Source organism: Panulirus ornatus, chromosome 59, assembly GCF_036320965.1.
Source record: "Panulirus ornatus isolate Po-2019 chromosome 59, ASM3632096v1, whole genome shotgun sequence".
Lineage (NCBI taxonomy): Eukaryota > Metazoa > Arthropoda > Malacostraca > Decapoda > Palinuridae > Panulirus > Panulirus ornatus.
In genome coordinates this window covers 5591539-5611066 of record NC_092282.1, presented here as the reverse complement: position 1 = coordinate 5611066, position 19528 = coordinate 5591539, and the positions used below count along the sequence as shown (strand labels likewise).

The 19528-nt window shown below is 41.8% G+C and overlaps 1 long non-coding RNA gene across 1 annotated transcript in view; it reads left to right on the top strand.

Annotated features, from left to right (window-relative positions):
• Window positions 1-10370, top strand: part of LOC139767348 (uncharacterized) — an 80216-nt gene extending 69846 nt beyond the window's left edge. The window contains exons 2-3 of the long non-coding RNA XR_011717041.1: window positions 308-386; window positions 9729-10370. This is a non-coding gene — a long non-coding RNA (uncharacterized lncRNA). The remainder of the gene's footprint in view (window positions 1-307; window positions 387-9728) is intronic.
• Window positions 10371-19528: the final 9158 nt, after the last annotated feature.

Genomic DNA, 19528 nt, shown 5'->3' with positions numbered 1-19528 from the left:
AAGAGATAGACGAATCGAATGTGTAGATTTTCAAAGTCCAAGTGGATCAACGCGCCACTCGTCATTACCATACCAGATAGAATCGTCAGTACACTAAAATACACCAACTAGAACCCCTTTTATAATAGTAATCAGGCGTGCATCTCTGATACTAAACAGCATAGGAGAATTTCGTCAGTCTGATAAATGAGAAACTAAATGATGCTTAACCTCATTATCAAATACCAATGACATGCTCTAGAGGAACGAGAAAAGTATATTCATATTATTCGACGTATTCTAACCAATTATCTTTTCCACTTTCCAGTTTCTCAAGAGAAAAAGGAAACACTTTATACGCGGGATAGCATCATCAGTAATAAGAGGTTCACGAGAAAGATGACAAGGTAAGTACCAAGCATTTGATCTTACATCACCAGCTGATCGCCCAGAGCTGCACCGAACAATTGATTAGTCGTAGTTGTGTGTCAGCCGAAGAAACCTGTCATATAAGAACACACCGGAACCCGAAGGTGTCATTAGATTAGGTGGGTCTTGTCACCGTGGTGTCAGTACAGCGTATGACACACACACATACACACACACATACACACATACATTTCGTGATGTAGTGGTTAGCGTTACCGACCATAAGTCAGCCCGGGCCAGCCTAAGTTTGGACATGACTGGGTTCGAATCTTCGCCGCGGCTGTTGTCCCCCTCCCACCCAACCCAGGTGTTCATCCTCCCCTTGGGGCTGGTCGATAAAATGGGTACCTGGCGTAGGCTGGCGTGTGTGTGTGTGTGTGTGTGTGTGTGTGTGTGTGTGTATGTATGTGTGTGTGCGTGTGTGTGGACCTAAACATCACACACACAAAAAATCAAATGACATTTAACTTTAATTGGTGAATCAGCTTGGGCTTTCAGATGGTGGTGATGTTTTGTCTAAGAAATAGATTCAATATATCTTTTTCTTCCTTTTCTCTTTTTCTTTTACGGCGGAAGACGCGTTTTCTAGTCATACCAAATTCTATCTGAGATGACATTAGAGATCTGTAGTCTTTGCCGGTCTGGTCTAATTATCTCGTCTCCTTATTTTAAAATTTTATCCCATTCTGTTTCATCTGGCTCTTGTCGGCGGGCTGTATTTACGACGCGCTGTAATTTTCTGTATCGCTTGACTTCGTGTGTTGTAAAGCAATTTTTGTATTTGGTATATGATGTACCTCACGTGGTTTTGCAATTACATGCCACACATTAAGGAATAATTGGGCTATAACTTGTCACCCCAGAGTCATCTATTATGCATCTTCCCCATTGTTAACGTCAGTTTTCTCATATACCTTGATTCTTCGTGTCGTTAATCCACCTCATCCATTCCTTATCATTCACAGTCCGTACAGATCAATTTCAGTTTTATCTTTCTTTATCTATGCCGGGGTTTTTTTTTAATGCTTTTGAGAAGGCGAGGGCAGCACGAATGCCCTAATCAAGGTCATCTCGTTAACGATATATATATATATATATATATATATATATATATATATATATATATATATATATATATATATATATATTCTAGCCTAAGTCAGGTACCCAGTTTATCAACCAATCCTCATGGGAGGATGAACAGCTAGGTTGACTGTGGACTGACCGCCGCATCCAGGATTCGAACCTATGCTCTCGACCCTGGGCGGCCCGTGAATGCATCACAATCAGCAAAGCTAACCGCTATACACCACGGAGATTCAATCCATCAGTCCCTTTTTTTCCTCTATTTTGCTGCCTAACGTAGCTCATTTCCCCATTTTCTTTCGTGTATTTCGTCATCCTGACGTGTTTCGTACCTTAGGCTCCTTAAACTCCTCGTCAGTTTATTAGCCGTCCCCATTTTTTCATTACGAAGTCTGGCAGTTAATTCTCGGACGTTGCCTTTTCAATGGGTCGATCTTGGCCATTCTTTTTAGCCAGTGTCATCCTCATAGCCATATTATTTTTTTTCCCTAGTGTGACCTTAGCGGTGAATACGTTTTGGATTTATTATTTCTCTTCAGTGGGGGGGCCTAGCGGTCAATACTACTTGACCATTTCTCATTCATTGGGAACCACTTTTCTTTTTTTTTTTTTTTTTTTGGACTCCCTGTAAGTCATTTCTCATCCGTGTGGCCGAATGATTTCGGAGACTTCCTTGGCCATCCCAATTTCGAAGACTTCCTTGGCCATCCCAATTTTCTTCCCTATTTCCCAGTTCTCGTCCTCATCTTTTCATAATGCATTTCCTACTACCGTGTGCTCAGGGGTCTTCCTCATTTGCCTTTGATGTGACCTAATGGTTACTTGACTCTTATGACGAAATCTCTTCGCTTTTTAAATGCCCCGGTTCATACTGCTCGATCATATGGCAGATATTCAAATGGCATTTAGTAAACCTTCTATGAAGATGCCATATGGTTAATGTGCTCGGCAAAAATCGTGTAGTTATGTGCACTAAACGAAAAGGTGGTGTGGTTATGTGTCTTTCAGATACCGTCTGGTTTATGTGTCCAGCAGCAGAAAACGTGTGGTTATGTGTTCTTCTTCAGAAATGGTGTAGGTTTGTGTCCTGCTGGTATCGTGTGGTTATGTATCCTTCAGAAACCATCTGGTTATGTGTTCTGTAGAAACCGTGTGGTTACGTGTTCTGTAGAAACCGTGTGGTTATGTATCCTTCAGAAACCATCTGGTTATGTGTTCTGTATAACCCTGTGGTTATGTATCCTTCAGAAACCATCTGGTTGTGTTCTGTAGAAACGGTGTGGTTATGTATCCTTCAGAAACCAATTGGTTACGTGTTCTTTAGAAACCGTGTGGTTATGTGTTCTGTAGAAACCATGTGGTTATGTGTTCTGTAGAAACCGTGTGGTTACGTGTTCTGTAGAAACCGTGTGGTTATGTATCCTTCAGAAACCATCTGGTTATGTGTTCTGTAGAAACCGTGTGGTTACGTGTTCTGTAGAAACCGTGTGGTTATGTATCCTTCAGAAACCATCTGGTTATGTGTTCTGTAGAAACCGTGTGGTTACGTGTTCTTTAGAAACCGTGTGGTTATGTATCCTTCAGAAACCATCTGGTTATGTGTTCTGTATAACCCTGTGGTTATGTATCCTTCAGAAACCATCTGGTTATGTGTTCTGTAGAAACCGTGTGGTTACGTGTTCTTTAGAAACCGTGTGGTTATGTATCCTTCAGAAACCAATTGGTTACGTGTTCTTTAGAAACCGTGTGGTTATGTATCCTTCAGAAACCATCTGGTTATGTGTTCTGTAGAAACCGTGTGGTTATGTATCCTTCAGAAACCATCTGGTTATGTGTTCTGTAGAAACCGTGTGGTTATGTATCCTTCAGAAACCATCTGGTTATGTGTTCTGTAGAAACCGTGTGGTTATGTATCCTTCAGAAACCAATTGGTTACGTGTTCTTTAGAAACCGTGTGGTTATGTATCCTTCAGAAACCATCTGGTTATGTGTTCTGTATAACCCTGTGGTTATGTATCCTTCAGAAACCATCTGGTTATGTGTTCTGTAGAAACCGTGTGGTTATGTATCCTTCAGAAACCATCTGGTTATGTGTTCTGTAGAAACCGTGTGGTTATGTATCCTTCAGAAACCATCTGGTTATGTGTTCTGTAGAAACCGTGTGGTTATGTATCCTTCAGAAACCATCTGGTTATGTGTTCTGTAGAAACCGTGTGGTTATGTATCCTTCAGAAACCATCTGGTTATGTGTTCTGTATAACCCTGTGGTTATGTATCCTTCAGAAACCAATTGGTTACGTGTTCTTTAGAAACCGTGTGGTTACGTGTTCTTTAGAAACCGTGTGGTTACGTGTTCTTTAGAAACCGTGTGGTTATGTATCCTTCAGAAACCATCTGGTTATGTGTTCTGTAGAAACCGTGTGGTTACGTGTTCTTTAGAAACCGTGTGGTTATGTATCCTTCAGAAACCAATTGGTTACGTGTTCTTTAGAAACCGTGTGGTTATGTATCCTTCAGAAACCATCTGGTTATGTGTTCTGTAGAAACCGTGTGGTTATGTATCCTTCAGAAACCAATTGGTTACGTGTTCTTTAGAAACCGTGTGGTTATGTATCCTTCAGAAACCATCTGGTTATGTGTTCTGTAGAAACCGTGTGGTTATGTATCCTTCAGAAACCATCTGGTTATGTGTTCTGTATAACCCTGTGGTTATGTATCCTTCAGAAACCATCTGGTTATGTGTTCTGTAGAAACCGTGTGGTTACGTGTTCTGTAGAAACCGTGTGGTTATGTATCCTTCAGAAACCATCTGGTTATGTGTTCTGTATAACCCTGTGGTTATGTATCCTTCAGAAACCATCTGGTTATGTGTTCTGTAGAAACCGTGTGGTTACGTGTTCTTTAGAAACCGTGTGGTTATGTATCCTTCAGAAACCAATTGGTTACGTGTTCTTTAGAAACCGTGTGGTTATGTATCCTTCAGAAACCATCTGGTTATGTGTTCTGTATAACCCTGTGGTTATGTATCCTTCAGAAACCATCTGGTTATGTGTTCTGTATAACCCTGTGGTTATGTATCCTTCAGAAACCATCTGGTTATGTGTTCTGTATAACCCTGTGGTTATGTATCCTTCAGAAACCATCTGGTTATGTGTTCTGTATAACCCTGTGGTTATGTATCCTTCAGAAACCATCTGGTTATGTGTTCTGTAGAAACCGTGTGGTTACGTGTTCTTTAGAAACCGTGTGGTTATGTATCCTTCAGAAACCATCTGGTTATGTGTTCTGTATAACCCTGTGGTTATGTATCCTTCAGAAACCATCTGGTTATGTGTTCTGTAGAAACCGTGTGGTTATGTATCCTTCAGAAACCATCTGGTTATGTGTTCTGTAGAAACCGTGTGGTTATGTATCCTTCAGAAACCATCTGGTTATGTGTTCTGTATAACCCTGTGGTTATGTATCCTTCAGAAACCATCTGGTTATGTGTTCTGTATAACCCTGTGGTTATGTATCCTTCAGAAACCATCTGGTTATGTGTTCTGTAGAAACCGTGTGGTTATGTATCCTTCAGAAACCAATTGGTTACGTGTTCTTTAGAAACCGTGTGGTTATGTATCCTTCAGAAACCATCTGGTTATGTGTTCTGTAGAAACCGTGTGGTTATGTATCCTTCAGAAACCATCTGGTTATGTGTTCTGTAGAAACCGTGTGGTTATGTATCCTTCAGAAACCATCTGGTTATGTGTTCTGTAGAAACCGTGTGGTTATGTATCCTTCAGAAACCATCTGGTTATGTGTTCTGTAGAAACCGTGTGGTTATGTATCCTTCAGAAACCATCTGGTTATGTGTTCTGTAGAAACCGTGTGGTTACGTGTTCTTTAGAAACCGTGTGGTTATGTATCCTTCAGAAACCATCTGGTTATGTGTTCTGTAGAAACCGTGTGGTTATGTATCCTTCAGAAACCATCTGGTTATGTGTTCTGTAGAAACCGTGTGGTTATGTATCCTTCAGAAACCATCTGGTTATGTGTTCTGTATAACCCTGTGGTTATGTATCCTTCAGAAACCAATTGGTTACGTGTTCTTTAGAAACCGTGTGGTTATGTATCCTTCAGAAACCATCTGGTTATGTGTTCTGTATAACCCTGTGGTTATGTATCCTTCAGAAACCAATTGGTTACGTGTTCTTTAGAAACCGTGTGGTTACGTGTTCTTTAGAAACCGTGTGGTTATGTATCCTTCAGAAACCAATTGGTTACGTGTTCTTTAGAAACCGTGTGGTTATGTATCCTTCAGAAACCATCTGGTTATGTGTTCTGTAGAAACCGTGTGGTTACGTGTTCTGTAGAAACCGTGTGGTTATGTATCCTTCAGAAACCATCTGGTTATGTGTTCTGTAGAAACCGTGTGGTTATGTATCCTTCAGAAACCAATTGGTTACGTGTTCTTTAGAAACCGTGTGGTTATGTATCCTTCAGAAACCATCTGGTTATGTGTTCTGTATAACCCTGTGGTTATGTATCCTTCAGAAACCAATTGGTTACGTGTTCTTTAGAAACCGTGTGGTTATGTATCCTTCAGAAAAAAGAAGGAAAATTGTGGAAGGGGATTGATCAAAATTGCTGTAAGGATAAACAAGGGAAGTCGAGAGGGATTTCTTTAGTCGAAAGAGGGGATTAGGGACGTCGAGAGGGATTTTGTATGGTGGAGAGGGGATTACTACTCTGGATAGAGAATGCTTGCTGGAAGAGGGGGATTATCTTGTCACTAAAATTCACCAGTCAGAGCCTAATAGGCTTATATCATCAGTGCTTTTACAAGAAGAGTCAGTGAGTGACTGTGGAACAGCGAGACTTGTCACATACAACCCATTGCCTTAGCTGGAAGGCAGGGTTACATATGATCCACTCCAGACCGACCCTCGGTAAAGTTCGTTTATCAGTTCACTGGGAAACAAACAGCAGGAACTGCCCCATTACAGACTTGAGTGTATGAACTACCATACCGCTTGTTTGGGTGATCATACTAACCCGTATCTAACGCTGTAACTTATATAATGGTTAGAAAGAAGTGAACGCATTGCCAAAAGGATATTTTTGTTCTCCGAGGTATTTTCTTTCGCCATCATTTCTAGCACTTAGCATCTTCCTATCTCGAGTTCGCGACAGACATGGCCACAATCAGCCTTCGAGTGATTATGTTATCGGTTATTATTCACTTTCACAGTGCTACCGGACTCTACCGGCTCGAGGTTACACAGCGAGTGAAACCTCCCCCTATGGCGTGGCTGTATCTTTAGGAATACAGTCTCGTCAACTTCTACACGAGTCTACATTTCCCCGCTACTGGATGTAGCGCAGCCTTGGGCTGCAGGAGCCTTTGAAAAAAGAAAAGAAAAGGTCGGTCTTAGGTAAAGGAAGGACTATATCATGGGAATTGATTGTTCGGTAGTTATGAAAATAGATTTATTTTCTTCACTCCATGACTGATTTTCAGAGTCATGTTTCTAGTGCTGTTGCTGCTGCTGCTGCTGGATTCCCACAATCTTCCATCACAGTGGCTCCTCCTTGTGTGTCCCCCCGCCCCGCCCCTCTGAACTCAGCTTTCGTGCTGTGGGCCACGTCTGTTGTACCTGACCGTCCACACGCTCTTTACTTCACGTTGAGCAGGACTGCCGCCACCTCCTCCTCCTCCACATTCACGTCCCTCTCGTTATCTTCCCGACCTGACGTGCCACCTCATGACTGTCTTCACTACGTTTTCCTTGTGGTTCTCGCGTGCGACCTCAGTTACATTCTCTTCTTCCTCTTCCTCCTCCTCCTCACGTCAAGTGCCCCCTTCAAGTTAAGTTCCTCTTTCTTTCAAGTTCCCCCTTCCAGTTAAGTTCCCCTTCCCTTCAAGTTCCCCCTTCTAGTTCTTCGAGCGACGTCTAAATCAAGTTCCTTCAGCTTATCCCCCAATCCTATCATGTCTCATCTCAGTGTTCTTTGAGTCATGTTCGACTACATGTTTCTCCCACACATCTCATTGAATATTCTACAAGTCGTCTCCTTTTCTCTGCCACCTCCCGGAAACGTTCCTCGAACTAGACACCTTGATTACCCCAGTTTAACGACATCTAGCAGCTTTTAATCACCATCACATCCAATAGCAAACATCCGCACATACGTACATGTATACATCTGCCCAAACACATCGTTGTCTTGTGGGTTTTCATAACATTTCTCTAAGATTACCGCCTGAAAATTTCATGCATGTCCATCAAGTTATTTTCAATCGAGTTCGACATCTATTACCGTTGACTTACCTCCTCGATATTCACCCACCAGCCACGTCCTATGGTACGTGAGGCAGGACTTGGCCCATTTTGCATTTCATCTATCTTCGAGAAGATATAAGAGTAACTGGGAGAGCCTAGAGACGCAGTGGTATTTTGCAAGTTGAGATGCAAAGACCCGTTTCAAGATCACCAGATGACTTTCCATTGTCATACTCCATTGCTGATAAACGGGCAGTGAAATGGTAAAAAGGCAGTTCTTTGTCTAAGCTTACGAACTTGAGAACAAAATCAAACCACTGACTTGGTCACATAAAAAAGTAGCATGGTAAACCTGGCTGAATGAGACCCTTCATAATTCTTTTTTTTCTCCCTCCAAATTTTGGTGCATAAGAATCATGTTAGTCATTACGTGAAGATAATACAGGCCGTGGAGGAATCCTGAACCACACAGACTTGCGAATTCAGAGCTTAGTGCATTCAGCATCTCGTTGCATCATGGGCATGATGGATAGAGAAGTTTCGAGCATCATGGAGGTAAGGATAGAAGCCTAGAGCATTATGGACAAGAGGATAGAAGTCTGGAATATCATGAACAAGAGGATAGAAGTCTAATGCACCGGCCATTGATCTAAGAGGTGTGTGCAGTCGATGACTTATACACACACACACACACACACACACACACACACACACACATACTTTTCTACGTGTTTGGGTTCTGGGTATAGTCTTGACTCGAGGAAGAGAGTTCAAGAGAGACACAGTTAAAGACAGCGAGGTGTACGGGAAGGGCAAGGCTCATCCACGAAGCGCCCTGGAGAAGATTGGGATTGGAGACAGAGAAAAAAAGATGAGACTCTCTTCGTAAAGCCCAAGGAGGAAAAGCAATGTTCTCAAAGAATATTAACATTAAGGTACGAGACAAAGAAGAAATTTCGTCTGGTAAGACAAAGCGAAGACGACAAAATGTAAGAGGGGGGGAAACGTGGATGGAAACAATAACTCTGAGAAGAGTACATCCATCTACTAAAACATAATCCATAATATTTAACAATTTGGAAAATGTTTAGATATACTGAAAAAAAAAGAAGAGATAACCCTATATTACTACTTAGTAAATAAGGACAGTTGAGGTCATATTTACAATGCTCAACGCATAGAGACTCCCTCCTCCTCGCCCTCCTCCTCCTCGCACATCATTATCACAATGACTGTCTCTTCCTTCAACGCACTTCATTAACACAATACTTAAATTAATGACCGTCTCTTCCTTCAAACACGGTCTACCACGAGATGGTAAGCTGGTTCCTCCTCAGTTCTCATAACCGTGTTATGTATATTGGACATGTGGATATGTGTGTTATGTATATTGGACATGTGGATATGTGTGTTATGGCTCCGTGTCCACCAGCATCATACATATTGCAGATCTGTCACAGACGGTATTTTCTTTTTTTAACTTAACAAATAAGATTAATAGTCTCTTGTAAATTAATTGCGATACGAAATTCTAGAGGCTCTATTTAAAGCATGTATTGATAAGCAATCGTGTTCTTTGTTAGTGCAAAGGGAGGGGAACCTCATCCATTTTTCTCGATGAATTTTAAATGATGGATCCGAAATGAATAGGAAGCAACAGAGGAACACAGAGTTAAAAAAGATATGTCATCCTAACTATATAGAATAACTTGTGCAAATCTTATTGTTTATTTTCATTATTATATATATATATATATATATATATATATATATATATATATATATATATATATATATATATATATATATAAGATACATAGATCATACATACATTAGTGCCAGATAAATAAACAGACGTCCTCGACTTTATACAAATATATATATATATATAATCTTCATTGGTTACAGTGATCAGAAGAGAAGAAAAATTAATGGAGGTAATTGCTTTCCTAATCATTACAATTAACACAGGTAATGCAGGTGCTGTGACACTCCCAGACGCGGTGCACGTTGCAGGTGGCTCGCCCTCAAACTGCGGAAACTTGTGGCTCAATGACCTTTTTCCGGTATAAGGGAGCAGGCAACCTGCGTGGGAAAGCATCTTGAAGATTCAAAGATTCTGAGGTGAAATATACAGAAGATTGTGTGTCAATAACTTGCGTGGGGAAGTATCTTGAAGATTCAAAGATTCTGAGGTGAAATATAGAGAAGATTGTGTGTCAATAACTTGCATGGGGAAGCATCTTGAAGATTCAAAGATTCTGAGGTGAAATATACAGAAGATTGTGTGTCAATAACTTGCGTGGGGAAGTATCTTGAAGATTCAAAGATTCTGAGGTGAAATATACAGAAGATTGTGTGTCAATAACTTGCGTGGGGAAGCATCTTGAAGATTCAAAGATTCTGAGGTAGACTATAGAGAAGATTGTGAATAGATAAAAGAGTAAATTTGCTTAAAAAATGATATTCCTTTTCTCTCTCTGAATCGCAAGAGTTAAGCAAGCTTTCCCATCTAACACTGTGGAAGGTTCCCATCACTACAACAGTACAGAGAGACGTCGCCTCTGCATATAACATAACCATTCATGCTCACGGTGCAACTACAACAATGAAAACGAGCATACACACACACAGACACACGTACACACACACATACACACACACACACACACACACTCTCTCACTCTCTCTCTCTCTCTCTCTCTCTCTCTCTCTCTCTCTCTCTGCTTCACCCTTCCACCCACCAACCAACCCACCCACCTTCCTTCCCTGGCTCGTTACAAACACACGTCTCCCTTAGCTCTGCCCCCGACTCACCAACAACCATTAAAAGCAGCAGCAGCAACACCACCAGCACCAGCAGGAGCAGCAGCTGACCCTCTAAAGACGCGGTGCTACCGGAAGGAGGACCTGCAGCTGCGCGCACCGCAGCAACCAACAAATTAGACACAAGAAAACCTTGAACCAATGAATAACTAAGAATGCAAACCCCCTCATCAGCTGGCCTAACGCTCTACCCGCAACTCCCTCGCTGGCGAAGCAAGCAGTCAGCGACTGATGTTCCAATCCTCTGTAGGATTCAACCCATTGAGGACGAGCGTACGATCCTGGAGGACGACTGGACGACCCTTGAGGACGACGGGTACTACGACTCTTCAGGAGGACGACTATCCGACCCATAGAGACGACTTTCTCACCTTTGAAGACGATGGTTAGATTTAACCCGTTGAGGACGAGCGTACGACCCTGGAGGACGACTGGACGACCCTTGAGCACGACGTTACGACCCTTCAGGAGGACGACTAATCCGACCCATGAAGACGACTGTGACCCTTGAGGTAGATGGCACGACCTTTAAAGACGACGTACGACTCTTTAAGACAAGTGTACGACCCTTGAACAAGAAATTATAAAAAAAAGAAAAAACTTACCGAACGGGTCTGTGACCCAATGGCTACACAATCTCACTGCTGGTGTCTTGAAAAGGAAAAAAAAAAAACGTATAATGTAAATTCTGAAATCTTGAACATTGCTGCTGCTGCTGCTGCTGCTTTTAATCATCAAATCTCGTGTCGCGCTTCCCTCAACTAGCTGTCCATCAGTGTACAACTTATCCAGAGAAAAATAGTCTGACCAGTTCACTCTTCTGGGAAGTGGTTAGCAATTACCCTGCATGTTAAGCTGGACACGGGACTACGAGTCAACATGAAGTGTGAGACAGAGAGTTATATACACACATTATCTATTTCTCTATCTAGCTGTCTTTCTATCTGTTTATATGTCTGTCTATCAGCCCTGAAGCCCTCAAGGTTTGTATTGGGGTCCCTAAGGAATAATTCACTAAACGAAATCTGTGCCAAGAGGAATTGTATATAGATCTCATTATGATTTACCTTATTTTCATCTTTTGTATGTACATTTACACCATTCTTTTCTGTTATTTGACCAATTTCTAAGAGCCAAATGTAAGTGATATATATACACAAACAGTAAAACGCACGCACACACAGATATACACACACATATTTCAACATCTGTTTATATATATATATATATATATATATATATATATATATATATATATATATATATATAACTTTATGAACTATTGGCACCTGATGAGGTGGATTGTCTCCACGAAACATGTCGTGCCACATGTATAGAAAAATTACGTATTAGATAAGGTTATATGAACTCCTACTGAAGTTCGATTTCACCTTCATATATATATATATATATATATATATATATATATATATATATATATATATATATATATATATGTATTCCGTGTTGGTTATTTCCAGTGAACACTGCATGAGAGACAGATCGTTTAAAGCGGAATGATTGTGCAGCACAGGAGTAATTTACTGTACAATATAACCTTATTGGATTGTCCAGCAACAGATAATACATTCCTCACCACTTCGTAATAAGTAAATGCTCTGTTGCCTTTGCGACCTTTATTCCCCCCCCCACACACACACACCTTCCCAAGATATCGTCTCCTGATGTGACTGGTGAATTCTTGGGCAACACCGAGAAAAAGTCTAATTATCTGTTTTTAAAAAAAGATTAAAAAAGCAGATGAATGTTGGACGTTTTTCATCGACGTACGCGAGGGATGTCGACTTCTTTAAACGATGTAGTTGTATCGTTAACTAGTACTACCCCTCCTTAAGAATGGCGAAGAGTGGTAAGCCTCTTGTTTCTAAATGGTCGTTGAGGCAAGGTCACTTGCAGACACGTCGGACATACAGCAATACAACTACGTAACGAGTCGTTATTAAGCACCATCTCTTGACTTTCTTGATATTCTTTTTATCTTCCTTTATTTTCTTTTAGTCATTTGCCGATTCTATTTGCGCACCTAAATTCTTTGAGATTTTTATCATCTTTTAATCATCTGCGGTCTGTGTTTTGATATGCATTCTCACTGAACACGAAATTATACCTTTTGTGACTCCCTTGAGTAAATGGAAATATATATATATATATATATATATATATATATATATATATATATATATATATATATATATATACACAAGACAATAAAATTGATATCGTAAGGTTTTGCAAGCACTGTTCTTTACGAAGACACACAAAACATCAAAATAGAAGACGAAGTAGAATTCAAGAGAACAGAATTTGATCATAAATCCTAATTTTCCTGTTTTGTTTCCCTCGGTGAATCCTCCTTAGCCCTTCAAGCAAACTTGAACCAGGACACCAGGTGACTGAAACCCTTAAATACGTCATTAAACGCAACACTGATGTCCATCTTCGCCTCACAGCACTGAAGGAAAGCCGTTCATATAGACCCAACCATCCTTCCTCTCTAGATGAAAACATCCCACAAGTTGTGTCAGGACCTGATCCTCTTTTGTCTCTGGCCCATAAAGCTTGCTTTTCAAGGATCACTCTTAGCTTCTCTCTCTCTCTCTCTCTCTCTCTCTCTCTCTCTCTCTCTCTCTCTCTCTCTCTCTCTCTCTTCCTCTTCTTCTTGGCTTGTGTTCGTGTGTACAGCGGCGGCTCTGCCCGTGCGAGACAAAGAAAGGGGTCAAGTGGTAGTGAGGAAGGTGTTGGGTCGGGTCGCCCACCCTGGGATCATTAGGTGTTCTACGATCGTCTCCCTCTATTGAGGCGGTGTTGATGCTCTTTTGTTTCGGCCGGAGTCGTGTTTTGTTCCGGGGGTTGAGGGGGTTGGGGGAAGGGGAAGATAATGATATAGGGGATCAAGAACCTTTCATTTATAGTAGGGAGATGGGATTCGTTTTCTTTTCTCTACCGTTCGGAGAAGAGATGGAAAAACAGAAACATTAATAGCATTTAGAGGATCATTTATCCCTCCCTCTCTCGCTCCCTCCCCCAACACACACGTCCCCGATTAAATAGATAGCTTTTTAGTGTGTATGGTAGCTTTACTGCACACGGGCGTTCCTAATCTCTCTCTCTCTCTCTCTCTCTCTCTCTCTCTCTCTCTCTCTCTCTCTCTCTCTCTCTCTCCACTTCTCGTAAGCTGTGCCACCCAGCGAGTTGCCGCCATCAATATTCCTCGGTCGCAGTAAACAGTTACAAGCATACCTAATGTGGCTTTTGTTTCAGAGGTCTTGTCCGCGTGTATCGCCACACACACACACACACACACACACACACACACACACACACACACACTCCCCTGGCTATGTCTGGGCCTCTCTTCCTGGACCGATTCCTCCAACCTTCTGTTATCATAATTAGTTGTAGCTACTTAGAATAATCTTACGTTCTGGTTTGAACTGCGAATCCTATAATGTTTATAGCGTCTGATAATCTCCAAGACTGCAACGGGTATCAACTGGAAATATTGTCTACATACACAGTCATCTTAAACATATCATGATCCTTCTGTCTTTTCACTATATCTTCTTTCTTTCCCATCCTTTTTCTTGCTTCCCATTTTTTCTTCTCGTTCTCCCTCTTCACTGCTCTTACCTTGACCTCCCACGTCAGGTCACCAGAGGTCACGGGGCGTGCCCGGGGCTGCAGAGGCGAGAACAGGAGGGATCTCGGGAGGGAGCGGGGGCCTGGAGGCTAGCTAGGTGAATAGGGTCAATTAACACGCTCTCCATAGATTGACTGTCGGGTCGAGCGTCGGCTGCGAGTGTCAAGGGTGAGTGATGGAGGGGGTGAGTGTCTTTTACCTCCTCCTGCCACAGAAATCCTAAGTGAGAGATGAGTAAAAAGGATACAAGACATTAAGGAATTTATTCGTCCTGTTCCTCGGCAATTCTGTGGGACAAGAGGTGAGGGGGAGGGAGTTTGTAAGTGTGGTCAGGGGTGGCTGGAGATTTTCTCATGGGAGGGATGGGGGTGTGTTCCTGCATGAACATAGGGTGAGGTTAAGTTATGGGGGTTTTTGTTGATACAAAGGACGTGTCTAAGTGGTTATAAGAGTGATGTTGATTGAGCCAAGGGCCTTCTTGGGAGGATGTGGGTTAAGCTGGTGGAAGGAGCTGTGGGTTTGAATGAGGGGACAACCAGGATATATAAGGAGACGGTGCTTCATGGTGTTTAAACCTTCTAATAAGGCGGAGACATGGTAAGAGTTAATGCATTACTGGTCTCTGTACATATATGTATGTGTGAAGGTTTTGGACAGATGAGGAGATTCGGATTCCCCTCCAAAGGTTGTTTTTGTTCTGTGCGTGTAACAGCAAAAGGCTTGCGTGGCCTGAAGGTCTGGATTAAAAATATTGCTCGGTTCTGAGAAGTAGATTAGATATATGGTGGAGATATGCCATAATTTGTAAGCAGAATCGTAATTTCTAGTGGTCTGTATACGTACTATAATTACCATAGAGCCTTCTTCTTGAAAGGGTATCAGAGATACTCCTGGATCTCTTTTCTGGGATCTCCAAAAGCTCCAAGGCTGCGCCACTCTCAGTAGCTGGGAAATGATGGATTCCGTTGGAGTGACGATGATACAGCCTTGCTGAAGGTGACTTTTCACTCGCGGTGAAAACTCGGGGAGGTAATGGAAACACACACACACACACACACACACACACACACACACACACACACACATAGACAGATAGATATGTGATTAGGGAGACTAGGTAGTACGGAAGGAAGAGAATCGGTAATCTGAGAGAATTTGAATAGGTAGAGAATCCTTCCTTTGAAGAAAAGGGGAGCAAATCGCACCTGTAAGAAAAGAAGTGAAAAGTTGAAGAATAGTTCTAACGTTTTTGCTGTGGAAGGAGAGAAATAAACATCACAACAACTTGATTATTGAATGTGTGTGTGTGTGTGTGTGTGTGTGTGTGTGTGTGTGTGTGTAACTTTCTATACTCGTTCAAATTTCATAACTTGCCTGCTGCTGAACTGTATTATGAACCAACTCTGCTTTTATGTATTCATATATGCTAGTCTTTGTTCCTATGCTATTCATGTATTGATTTATTGTCTACGTCGCTGGTGTAATTTGAATAATCTCTTTTTTACTATGCCATCTTCATGATTCGCAACACATTTCTGTTTTCTTTGCTTATTCTTTTTGTTGCTGTTGTTTTTCTATGACTTGCTTACGCTTGGCTTTGATTTATGTTTACCTGAGAGCAATAGATAAAGGTCAGGTTTAATGGGGTTAGGGGTTAAGATCGAAGAAAATGGGAAAACAAAGAAAAAAGAATGGCGAACAGTCTGCAAATTAGGAAGAGTAATGAGGAAGGGAATTGATGATAATAGACTGTTATTGAGAAAGGTGAACATACAGGACGAGAGAGAGAGATATGTAAAGGAGAGGCAGGGGAAGACACTGGACGGGAAACTTGTGGATGAAGAAGGAACGAGAGAAAGAAAGATGATGATAAAGAGGAAGAGAAGAGTTGGAAGAAGATATGGATGAAGCATTCACGATGGAATTAGCGAAGGAAGAGAGAAGAGAAATTGAAAGGAAGAATGGTAGGAAAATAGAAGGAACTCGTGTATATAGAGAGGTGGGAAAGTCTAAGGAATTCATGTATAAGGAAGAGGTGGAAACATGGGAATGAACTGAAATATAAGCAGGAATGGGATAGTCACGGGAACTAGAGTATATGAAGGAGTAGAGACGTGGAGCCCACTGGTGTACAGGCAAGAAAAAGGAAAGTGGAGATAAATCCAGGAGAAGAGCTGGAGGAAGAGGAGTGTAGATGTAAGTGCTGGAAGAACATGAATGACACCTGGAAAGTGGAGAAGGTGAAGAGGACCGGGGAAGGATGGAGCGGGGAAGTCACTAGAAGACAGAGGGTAAGAGTCACTGGAAAGGTAAAAGGGAATAGAGTCACAGGAAAGAGGAGAACTTGAGAGTCGCTGGAAGGAAGGAAGAGTTGGAGATTCACTGGAATGAAGGAGAGAGGGAAGTGGAGATTCAATCGAAGGAGGAGCAATGAAAATAGAAAGAAAAGGATGATGTAAATAGGGTGACATGAAACTTTAGACTCATAAAAGAAGAAAATCGACGAGTGAATCAGGAAGCCCCAAAAAAACAGACGACATTTTGGTCAATGATGAGGTTTATCTCCTGGAGGACGGCGTTATTACCATACAATCCTAATCTATATAGATGGAGACATGAGATAAGAAGGCAGAGAGCTCCACCCTCTCCATCACTATGGATAGTGACGGGATAGGAAGCCAGGTGGCTCTTCCCCAATCACCACTATTGATGGAGGTAGGAGAGTAAAGAAGAAGGCTCGTCCCCACCCATCACTATAGATGGAGACGGGATAGTAAAGCAAGAGGTTCCCTCCCCCACCAACAACTACAGATGGAGACAGGATAGTAAAACAGAAGGCTGCTCCCCCAACCCACCGCTCCCTCCGGCGCATCAGCTGCCTGGGGAATAGATAAGGAACGCCGTACAATTTACAGTAGACTGGCGAGGCAATTCTGCAGGAGAGAATGAATGGAAAAGACACTCTGTGATCCAAATGCAGCCACGTAATGCTCTTGGGAATAAAGGTCTTAGCCGCTACTCCTTTAAAATAAGGGAGATGCTCGTACGGGAGTAGAGCCAAAAGGAGGAGGAGGAGAAGGAGACAGAGAGGGACTGAAATGATGGTAGGATGGGGGCAAAGGAGATGATGGGGAGAATAGAAGCATAATAAGATGAAGGAAGGAAGAGATGCGGACAACTATGAAGATGGAGAGAGGAAGAATGAAGGAAATGAAGTTGACTTAGAAAATGAGGGAATATTAGTATAACGAAGTGGAGAATGAGGTGAGACACGGAGAGAGAGAGAGAGAGAGAGAGAGGAACAATATGTATGGGAGGAGGAGGAGGAAAAGGCATAACGAATGGAAGAAGACACACAGGAAAGAAGATTAGGAATCAGATGGAAGAAAATATATGGATCAGAAGAAGGTGAAAAAGGAGCATGACAGAGAAGAGGGAGACGATAGCAGGACCGAAGGAAGATGAAGGATAAAACATGGATGAGAAAGAGGAGGAGGAGGAGGAAGAAGAAGAAGATGAAAGGAAGATAATAAGGGGGAGGAAGAGATAAAAGAGGAGCAGTAAAGGCAAGAAGAACATGAGGAGGAGGAGGGTCAGTAGAGGCAAGGAGGAGGAGGAGGAGGAGGGTCAGTAGAGGCAAGGAGGAGGAGGAGGAGGGAGGCAAGGTAGGCAGGGCGCTCCTCCTACTTGTCTCCTCACCAGAAGACCTATAATTATACACATTATATTGACCATCAGCCGAGCCACAAAAAAGCTCACTTCATTTTCTTTGCGACGCTATGAACCCCAGCCTCGTGATTTAATGCCTTGTGTGTGTGTGTGTGTGTGTGTGTGTGTGTGTGTGTGTGTGTGTGTGTGTGTGTGTGTTTCTGTGTGTACATCTTTATGCGAGTGTGTATAAATATGTTTGGGTGTGTGCATGTGTGTTTGTGTGCACATCTTTATGTGAGTGTGTATATAAATGTTTGTGTGTGTGTGTGTGTGTGTGTGTGTGTGTGTGATGGGGTAGTATGATAAGGCAGGCATAGAAGAATATAGAAACAGACAGAGAAACAGACGGAAAAATACAAAAACAAATTAGAAGAAAGACCTGAAAACACGAGCTTGCTAACACACACACACACACACACACACACACACACCATCAGACTCTCCCTTGCAGCCAGCCTGGTCGTACCTCTCCAGACCATCAACAATGTTATCAGGGGCTCGAGACAAGTCCTCTTTTATAATTACCAATTCATTCATCACGACCCAGGCTTGGCGGAGGAGAGAGAGGAGGCCCTCCCCCCCCGCGGACCATCATACCTGCATGATATACCTCAATTAACTTCAATGCAACACCACGTAACTATCATCTTCATAACCAAACTGTGCTCCAGCCGCTCTAATCATTATCATTATCATTATAATTATAAGGACAGGAGCTTGTTTAAGGGTAATGAGATAGGGGAGAGAGTTTTTCCTTTTTTTTTCTTTTCTCCGGAGGGGGGGGGTGGTTTAATGAATACGTTGGGGGTGTATTTTGTGTCACTTATGAGGGTTTTTCTAAGGGGGGAAGGCTGGATTACGTTAAGATTCACACTTTTTCAACTCGGATTTAGCGAGTCTTTTGTTTCACGTGATTCTCTTGTTTCAAGTGTTTATCTTTAATTTGATGTGGTTTTCTTTTTAATCATAATTTCCTCCGTTGATATTCTGTTTCTTTCAACCTAGAATTCCTTTAGAGTTAATATTGTAATATATTCCTTTAGGGAAACGTAATCATTTTTCAAGTATCCTCATTACTTTTTGGAAGTCTATTAACTACACAAGGATCCGGTCCCCACATTGTTGACCTGATATTCTTCTCTTCAGTACTAACTACACTTATTCCTGTCTACTCTGTCAACTGTACTCGACTCCCTTTGATGTCTTTGCATGATATTACATCTACAAAAGACTGAGTAGTGAAGCAGTTATATTACAAAATCCATCCTTTTCAATCCTTTCTTAATGAACTATGATCCTACTTAAGATGATGCTATGGACAATCCAAAACTATGATTCTGTTTAAACTGATCTTACCGACAACCCAGAACTATAATCCTACTTATCCTGGTCTTATAGACAACCCAGAAGTATAATCCTGTTTAAGCTCGTCTAACATACGATCCAATCTTATCGACGACCTTATATTTAGTTATTACTCTCATTGAGCCTTAACATACCTCAGATAACACACACTGGAGTGCAAGCTTGTTGAAAATCAATTCGAGTGCGTTACCTTTGCTTCTGTTCAGTT